We start from the raw sequence: 9,848 nt of genomic DNA, 5'->3' as shown, positions 1-9,848 counted from the left end.
GGCGCAGCAGTTGGCCCCTTCACGGACTTCTCCCAAATGCCGTTGGCCTGGCCCCCTTTAATGAGGCTTAGAAATCCCTAAAGATAATTCCCAAGAATTTTATGCTTGAGAACAAAAGCTGCTGTTTTGACCCCACAGTGGAAGAGCAACCCGACACCCATGGGAAGATTAGCAGGAAGGAGGGAGGGGCCCGAGCAAGCATCCCCAGGAGCCTGTGGCCCAGTGCTCTTAGCTGAGTCAAAACTTTCTTATTGGAAAAACCAAAGCAGAGGAAATGAAGTAATATTCCAGCGAACTGACCAAAGTTGCTGTATAATGCGATTGATGGTTTCAGTAGGCTCCTGGCTCTTGGGCAAAGTTTAGTTTGCTTTCTAACCATTGCGCACCTCTCGGTGAGGTCTCAACACAGCTCTGTGATCAGAAAGAAGCCCTCGGGAAGGGACACGGGTGTCCTCAGGAAACAACCTCTGGCTTACAAAAGTGAATGCTGAGAGGGTATGGAGGAGCCCAGCAGCATCTGCTGCAACCGTTATCCTGGACCCAGATGGCCCCTTCTTTAGGCTAAAGTCCCCTGTGCCTTCAAGGGGCTCCATGTCGTCTTATGAGCCACCTCTGATGCACCTCCCACTACTTTAGACAAGAGCTACAGTATACCGGGGACTCAAAGATTCCATACACGGGACACAGCAAACACTAACTCTACAGGGGGAAAGTCCATCAATGGGACTATATTAAAATTTTGAACTTTTATTAATATTCATTAGAAGATACACTACGAGAGTGAAAGACAGTCTGCAGGGTGGAAGAAAATTTGTCCATCCCATCTGCACTGGGTTGAATGTTAATATCTCCCCAAATTCATGTCTACCCAGAACCTCAGAATGTGACCTAATTTGGAAATCGGGTCTTTACGGATATAATTACTTAAGAGGAGGTCACATTGGATTGGAATGGGCCCTCATGCCATGACTGGTGTCCTTAAGAGAGGCTATGTGAGAAGACAGAGACAGAGAGGGGAAGGCAGAGGCTGGAGCGAACCATCTACAAGCCAAGCAATGCCAAGGAGTACCAGGAGCCCCTGGAAGCTAGAAGAGGCAAGGAAGCATCCTTCTCGAGAGGCTGTAGAAGGAGACAACACCTTAATTTTGGACTTCTGCCTCCAGAGCCATCAGAGAGCACACTTCTGTTGTTTTAAGCCATCTGGTTTGTGGTAATTTGTTATGTAACCAAATTCTAATCCTGTAAAAGGAGTAGAATTCCCAAATATATAAAGAGCACCATAAATCAACATGAAAAAGACAGACAACGCAATAGAAGAATGGCTGAGACTTAAACACTGTACAAGAGAGAAAACCCACATGGGGATAAAAAGGGCTGGATTTTGTTAGTGACCAGAGAGCTGCCAACGCACCGCCAAGTGCAGCCATTCATACACCCGCCAGGATGGCTGAGATGAAAACTATGGAAAATACCAAATGTTAGCACAGATGTGATGCACGGGAACTCATAAACTACCTGTGGGAGTGGAAATCTATCGGTAGTATTTATTTAAGCTGAACAGATGCTTACTCTATAATCCAGCAATTCCACGCCTAGATACATACCCATCAGAAATGTGTCCATATATCCACCAAAGAAATGTACTAGAACATTTATAGCAGCATTATTTGCAATAGCCCCAAACTGGAAACTACCCATATATCTATCGATGGTACAATGGAAAATAAATGTCATTTATTAACATAGTACAACACCATACAGAAATGAAAACGAACTACAATTACACACAACCATATGGATAGATCTCAGAACCTAATAGTAAGGAAAAGAACCCAGATACGAAGGTGTAATATTGCAGGGTTCCACGTTTGTAAAGTACCAAACAAGCAAAACTAATCTATAATGATGGAATAGTGCTTACCCTTTGGGGCAAGTGACTTGAAAGGGCACCCAAGGGGACATTCTGGGGGCTGGTATGCTCTGTTCCCTGATCTGGGTGCTAGTTCATCCTTTTACCATCTTGAAAACTCATTCAGCTGTACTCCTAGGCTATGCATACTTTTCTATACATATATTTCAATTGATTAGTGAAGAGGAAGGAAATGATACAGTGAATAAAATGAAATAAATAACTGCAGTAAGGAAACATTTTATTGAAGCCATGGCCTTCCCATTTTCCCTTCCTTCCACCTAAGTATTCAGAATGTTTCTCATTTCAGGCAAAAGTGCTGGCTGGGCTGTCAGATTTCAGCCCCCGTTTGATTCTACCCTTCCCTGTGCCTGGTGATGGCGTCTATCCTCTGAAAACTGTCTCTCGCAGTGAGAGCCACTCCTTTGGGCCCCTGCCACCAAAGTCCTTCCAAACCCTGTGGCTCCCCAGTCTGGCAGGTCCTGACAAACAGGCCCTGACCCAGGCCACGGGTCCTTGGCCCTGTCTCCACTTGCACACTCCCAGCTTGCTCTCCAGAGTTTGCCTTTGCTGCTACGGTCCCTGCGACCTGGGGAACCCCTGGGAGCCCAAGGCAAGACCTCCTCTTTGCTTAAATGATTACATCTGCAAAGACTCCACTTCCAGATAAGGTCGCATTCTGAGGTTCTGGGTGGACGATGAACTCCGGTGGGATAATACTCAACCCAGTACAGATGTTCTGTGACATCTTCTCCCACCCTGCAGATTGCCTTTCCACTCTCTAATGGGTATCTGCTAATGAATAAAAGTTCCAAAGTTTAATAGAGTCCCATTTATCAACTTTTCCCTTTTATGGTTAGTGATTGTTGTAACCTATTTATGAAACATTTGGGTCCCTTCACCCAAGGGGCATGTTTATCAGTAAATGGGCTTCTGCCGAAACTCCTCTTCCTAGGTGCTCGTGCACCCGGCCCCCTGGCCACGGCCTTGACTGTGTCCTTAATGTCAGCCCGTGGCTGGTGGCCCTGGATCCTGCTCTGTTCCCTCCAGCCCCGTCCCTATGGCTGAAGCCCCTGCCCCATCCCCTCCAGGTTGCTGGCTGGGCTCCCACCGTCTCTGTGTGGATCTCCCAGAACCCCCCATCCAGTATGGTTCCCAAGGTCTGGACTGCCATCTGGACTTCCCGCTGCCACGGACACTCTTCTAGAATTGGGCCGGACCCAATTCTGTTGCCATGGGCGCCGGACCAGGACAGGCTGGAGAGGCAAGCCACCTTTCTTAGCAGAGTGGCTTTTGCCCAGTTCCTTCTGTCACAGACTAAATTGTGTCCGCACTCCTCAAAATTCATCTATCGAAGCCCTAACCTGAAATGTGACTGTATTTGGCAAGATGGCCTTTAAAGGGGCAAGTAAGGTTAAATGAGGCCATAAGGGTGGGACCCTGATCCAATATGACTGATGTCCTTACATGAAAAGAGACCTCAGGGACGTGCATGCACAGAGAAAAGGTCACGTGAAGATATGTCGAGAAGGTAACTGTCCACTAGCCAAGGAGAGAGGCCGCAGAAGAATCGTGTCCTGCCAACACCTCCATCTTGGATTTCCAGCCTCCAGATGGTGAGAAAGTTTGTTTCTGTTGTTTAAGCTGCCCAGTCTGCGGTATCCTGTCACGGCAGCCCTAGCAATGTGTTATTAGTAACAGTGAGTGGGCTCTCCTCTCCCCACTCATGTCTAGGAACCCAGGTTCCTCCCGAAGCCAACACTGAGGCGAGGATTTGAGTACAGAGTGTATCTGGGAAGAGACCACAGGACACACCAGCAGGGGAGAGGGGCGTTTGACATGGAGGGAAGGCCACCGAGAAAGAACCTGGCTTACCTAGCAGTCGGCCACTGTGAGCAACTGGGACTCAAGCTCATTGAAGACTTGGGGCATGGACCACAGAGTTACTGCAGCTGAGGGCAAGGGACCTGGGCATTGTCCTCCATCTGCCGTCCTCCAGCTGAGGGTGCTTGGGCCCGAGCTGTGCCTGGCTGAGAAAGCACCCTCAGGTACATGTAGACGGGGAGTAGGATGCCCAGTGAGAAGGAAAGATAGGGACCTAGGGCATGTGAACTGGGCACCTCCAGTACATGCAACACCTGGCCTTGTGGCTTGCGACAGAATATCCTCCCACTGGGGGCGAGATGTCCCATTCTGTGTCTGCAAGGACTCTACCCTTGGGCCTGTGATGCAAACACTGCTGTCTTTACTCCGACCTTCTGGAACTCAGCTGTTGTCGCCTTCTCTGGCAAACTTTCCTCCATCTGAGCTGGGTTGGTGACACTTTTCTGGCTCCTAGTGGACACGGGGCTGCATCATCCCTTCTCCGTCGCAACGGTTTACCTGCCTGCCTTTCTGGAGGGCGAGTCCTTTCTGTTCATTCCCTCATCGACTTGTTCATTCAACAAGCACTTCTGGTGTCCCCTGCACTGTGCTAGACGCTGACACCCACAGGCAAACGGGACTGATGCGGCCCTGCTGTCAGGGAGTGTGCGTTCTAGCAGAGGAAGCAGAAAACAATTGCTCGAGGCATTATTAATTCTACCTGGGGTGTGTACTTCGCCGGAGCAAAGACAGTGTCGGGTGTAATTTGGTGACTCTGAACTAGGCTAGGGGCTCAGAAAAGTCATCCTTGAGAGAAAGTGGCTTTGAGCTTAGCCTTGCAGGACAACGTGCTGGTGAGTCGCCATTTGCAGGGCTCTGAGAGGGGCCGTGCCGGTGAGGGAGCCTCAGGCGGGAGCTTCGTGAGCTTCGGGTGGGTCCACCTCGGCCTCTGCTTTCCTGCCCCCTCCCGTGGGGAGCCGGTGCCCACCATTTTCTTCTTTATCGTAAACGCAATGGGGAGACATTAAAGGAGTTTTAAGTAGCGGAGTGACAAAATTAGGTGACTCATTTATTTATAAAGATACGCTGGCTGTTGTAAAAAAGAAAACACCAGCGAGGGATTTGGGGACCAGCACAAGGCTCCTTGTTCGTCTCCATGGCCCCTCAGCACAGGCTCTGGCATTCATTCATTTGACAAATGTTTGCTGAGTTCTTTCTGGGGCCCCAGGCTCTGTCCAAGGCTCTGGAGACACCACTGCGGACGGGACACAGTCCTGGCCCTTCAGGAAGGTGGGCGGATGTAAAAGAACTCCCTCATCTTCTGTCCCAGTGAGTCCTAAGCCTGGGGGGCGGGGAGGGGTGACAGAAGGAGGCGTGGCGTGTTAGGAGGGGTTCCCCAGCCCTGGGAAGCTCCCCCAGGGGGAGGTGGTGTCCTGATTTGGGTCCGACAGAAACAGGGTGGAATCAAGAAGAGAAAAACATGTCTCTTGGAGTTGGGAAAAGATAAACTTTTGGGCCAGGCCCGGTGGCTCACGCCTGTAATCCTAGCACTCTGGGAGGACAAGGCGGGAGGATTGCTTGAGCTCAGGAGTTCAAGACCAGCCTGAGCAAGAGTGAGACTCCGTCCCTACTAAAAATGGTGTGCGCCTATAGTCCCAGCTCCTTGGGAGGCTGAGGAAGGAGGATGGCTTTGTAAAGGCCCACTGGCTAGGTGACCTAGGTTCACTTGACCTATGTCTGTAATTGGGAAAATGTACCCTGCAGAGATAAATCAAAGCAATTAACTTATAACTGATTGTTTAAACTTTCCAGCTGCCTGTCGTAAAATTTATTGTGCTTGCTTAACGCCTGAAAGAACGCTCCTTAATTGGTGCTATCTGCGCTGTAAACCTGCTCGCTTAAAGATTATAACCGAAACGGGGGTCCGAGGCTGGTCCCAGACCTCACAGCTGTGGAGAAGATGGTATAATGTTGTTTCTACCACCGTGCCTAAAGTCACGTAGCTCTAACTTAAGGTAGTATAAAACCTCGCTGCTTTTTCGGCTCAGCACCATTCTCTGTACCTGTACCCTAACAGGGCAGGGGGTGGTCACTGGCCAGCTAATAAAGACTCATAATTTGGCTCAATTCGGTCTCTAGGTGGTCGTTTCTCGCACTCCGCACTATAACAGCTTGAGCCCAGGAGTTTGAGGCTGCAGTGAGCTATGACGCCGCCACGGCATTCCAGCCTGGGGGACAGAGGGAGACTTTGTCTCCAGAAAAAAAAAAGACAAACTTTTCTTGTTTGTTTGTTACCAGTGACTCCATTTACCCTCACAGCAGTTCTGTGGGGGAGGTTTTATTATCCCCTTTTCACAGCCAAAATAGCTGTGCTTCAGAGAGGGCAGTGGTTTGTTCCAGGTCACACAGCCCGTAGGTGGCAGAGCCAAGGTTCCAAGCCAGGTCTGTCTCATGCCTGCACCTTGTCCTGCCCCTGAGGGTCTCAGAGTGCCGTCCCCCTGCCTCAAGCTTGGCTTCCCCAGGCTCTGTCCCGAAGCTGAAACGACCCTGCAGTTGCGAAAGGACATTGCAGCAAAGGACAGAGAAGGGAGGGCTAGGTAAGGCGAGGCACATGAGAGGCCACAAACTCCCTTCCGAACCTTCAGCTGGCCTGTACCAAAAGGGACATGCCACCAGCCCCGCAATTTGCAACATCCAGACCTAGAAACAGACTGCCGACTGCCTGGGGCAAGTACAGCCCTCCCTGTTCTGAGTCTCGAGAGACGTCTCCCCCGGCGACATTGTGACCGGGCAATATCCACAGCCATCTGGCAAGACGTACCTGTTCCGTGGGGCTTGGAATTATCCAGAAGTTAGAAAGCCAGGGAAGAAGGGAGTGATTTCCAGGGAATGCTGGATGCAAGACAAAAGTCAGAACTTGTAGAGGCCAGAAAGCCTGTCTGCAAACCCTCGGCAAGAAGCAGCAGCAAGATGGGGATGGGTTTGAGTAGGGGCCGTGGGAAGAGGGGGCCTGGGGTCCTCTCGCGGCCCTGCTTGGGGCAGAGCATTTGGGAAGTGTTAGTGTATCCTACCCAGGTGCGGCCAGCAACAGTAATTTCCCCTCAAGCTTGCCCATGTCTCAAGAGGAATGAGAGGCTGCAAGACTCAGGTGTACCGCTTTCTGGGGGAGAAACTTCCATGTGTTCTGTAAACGGATAGGCCTGTCATTTTGGGAACTTGGATAACTACCCTTTTAATAAAGAAGTTCTACCTAGAGAAACAAGGCCACAGAATTATTTGGCATCAAGAGCTTTGCAAGGGTTGGGATCCAGAGCCAGGATAGGTAGAATTTCAGCAGTTCTGACAGCAAAGCTTCTTTCTCAGTCAAACAAGCCTCATCCCGGCGACCTCTCCCGGCAGCATCTGTTTCCCAGGAGGAAAGGGGGAAGAAGGTGAGCCTGCCTTCTGGAAAGAATGGATGAGCTGGGGGACACTGGGCAGGGACTCCTGTGGCCACATGGCTGTCTAGAAGCACCGTCCTCTCAAGAGATGGCTGGAGCCTTGGTGTCCCCAGCAGGAAGGCTGGCTGGTGGGGAGCGGAGGAAAATCCTGGGAGGAAGAGAGCAGAGAGGAGGCAGGAAAGGGAGGATATAAAAGCTCTGGCAAGTTCAAAGGCTTTGACCAAGTGTGAGATTTTATGATGACCTCGCTTTATCCTGCAGCCCCAGCTGCCACCTGGAAGAAGAGGTGGCTGAGACCAGAACTCTGTCCACCAGCTGCCACAGCCCCCGGGCAAGGGCTCTGGAGTCAGACACCCAACCCGGCTTGGCACTGTCCGCTGCCCCCTCCTCCCCGGGGGGCACTGTTAGGTTGGGACAAAGAAGAAGGGGAACAGGTGCTTTGTCTAGGGGGTTTCCATTGAGAACTAGATGGCACTAGAAGATACTGTGTCTACAACAGAGGGAACACATTGACCAGAAGGGGGGCTTCTAAGAAGGAACAGATGACATGTCAAGGGGGCTTCCAAGGACTGAACGGAAGTTTGGTCTACAATAGGGGGTCTCCAAGGACTGACCAACCAGAAAGAGGTAGAAAGGCCACAAAGTAGAGATATGATCAAGGCCACAAATGAGGGTCGCTGGAGCATGCGCACAAGTAAGGTGACGATATCCTCAAGTGACCTACCCTCATTAGCATAGTAAAAAATCACACCCACCGGCGCCATGATAGTTTACAAATATCATGGCAACCCCCAGAAATTGCCTTACAAGGTTAAAAATGGGGAGGGTTCCCAGTTCCGGGAATTCTCCACTTCTTTCCAAGAAAAACCACCCCCTACTTAACATAAAATTAAGGAATCAGCACAAAAGGAAAAAGCTTGTTAAACTCAGGGTCTTCTCCACTCTCAGGGCTGACCCATTCCTTCTGCAGAATGTCCTGCGCGTTATTAGACTTCAGCACTTCGCTTGCTGCCTCTGCTTGGTCTGCTCATTTGCTCCGTCGACTTGGAACCAGCGACCACTCTTCAGTGCCAGGAACCAAGAACCAGGAAACACGGGGACCTGACATCTGTCCCTGGACCTGACAGGGTGAGGTCCTCGCTGGTCCACAGTGTCTTGGCTCTGGACATAAAAGATAAAGTCTGTCAACTCTGCCTGGGCATCACAGCCACCTGGGCAACTTTTTCTTAAAATTGCAGATTTCTAGGCTCCATCCTGGGACAGTCTGAGCCATCAGGTTTGGGGGGAGGCCCGGTAATCTGCATTTTGAAAGCTTCACCGTTGATTCTGAAGCCCAGGCAGCGTTGGGAACTGCTGTTTTGTGTGTCTCCCTCGTTCCTTCTCTCGTGTCTCCCACCCTTGGGCAGGGAAAGTACCCTTGATTCACCAGCCATGTGCTCACTGCAGAGCATTTAACTCCGTTTTCATAGCATGTGACCAGTTTTGCTGGGGGCGAAGGGGACTCTCCCAAACACAGGCCAATTTTGGCCTCACTTGGCCACAGATGAGCCCAGTCCCTCTCTGACTATGGCCAACCCTTGATGCCCCACCAGTGGGTGACTCAGTGCACGTGCTGTCATGCTGCTGGCCTGCCCGGATAGACAGCAGGGTGGTCAGTGTATCACCTCCCCACACACAGACTGGCTGTGTTCCAGGCTCATGCTCCGGAGTGAGGCCAGGCAAGGGCAGGCCAGGCCAGGTCAGCTGGTGGACAGTTCAGCTGCCCCAGTGGCTGTCAATCCAGCCAGTGCCTTCTTCATCCACAGGCACTTACGGCTGCCAGGGAGATGACACAGGAGGAATCAGGGTGCACAGAGCCTGCTGAAATGGTCACAGGAGTTTCAGACAGGTGTCCTGGCCATAGTAGGACCAACTTCAGCTTCTCTGCCTCCCAGGTGAACTTGGGCAGGCTCCCAGCTAACATTTAGGGAGCCATACGTACCACGCCATGTGCCAAGCATTGGGCCATGTGCTTCTCATGCATTGTTTGCGGGATTCAGTCCTCACGGCTTACCTATGAAGTAGATGGTTCCATTAAGCCCATTTTGCAGATGTGGAAACTGAGGCAAGAGGGGCCAAAGAGCTTCCTCCAGCATCATACAGCCAGAGACCAACAGAGCTAGGATTAAGTCCAGGTCTGTATGATTCCCAAGCCTAAGTTCTCTCTCCTTAATTATTTTTGGTCATTTACACCAGTTAACTTGGTTTGGCTTCTCCCAGAGACAGACCCTGAGTTGATGGTTCAGGAGTGTGGAGTTAATTTAGGAGGTACAGAGACACCAGCAGGGAGGGAAGGCAGCCAATAGGAATGTGACGTCCACCAGTTACTTATGAGGAAACCCAGAAAGCGTGGCAGATGGGCGGTGTGAAACACACGCCCCAGAGTTACCCCAACTGAGGGGTGAGGTGCTTGTACAGCCCCCCCATCAGCTGCTGTTTGGGGGCTGCCTGGCAATGTCCATTCCCTGGCACTTCTGGCCTCACACAGCAGAGCAGTTTTTGGTATAAATCACCCAGGAACACCCTAACTGGCACAGCCCAGGGCAAAGTGGCATGTGGGTAGCACATTGCCAGCCTCCGTACACGAGTTTTTATCA

The sequence above is a fragment of the Lemur catta genome, chromosome 2 (assembly GCF_020740605.2).
Source record: "Lemur catta isolate mLemCat1 chromosome 2, mLemCat1.pri, whole genome shotgun sequence".
NCBI classification, from domain to species: domain Eukaryota; kingdom Metazoa; phylum Chordata; class Mammalia; order Primates; family Lemuridae; genus Lemur; species Lemur catta.
Note: the sequence above shows the minus strand (reverse complement) of the source record.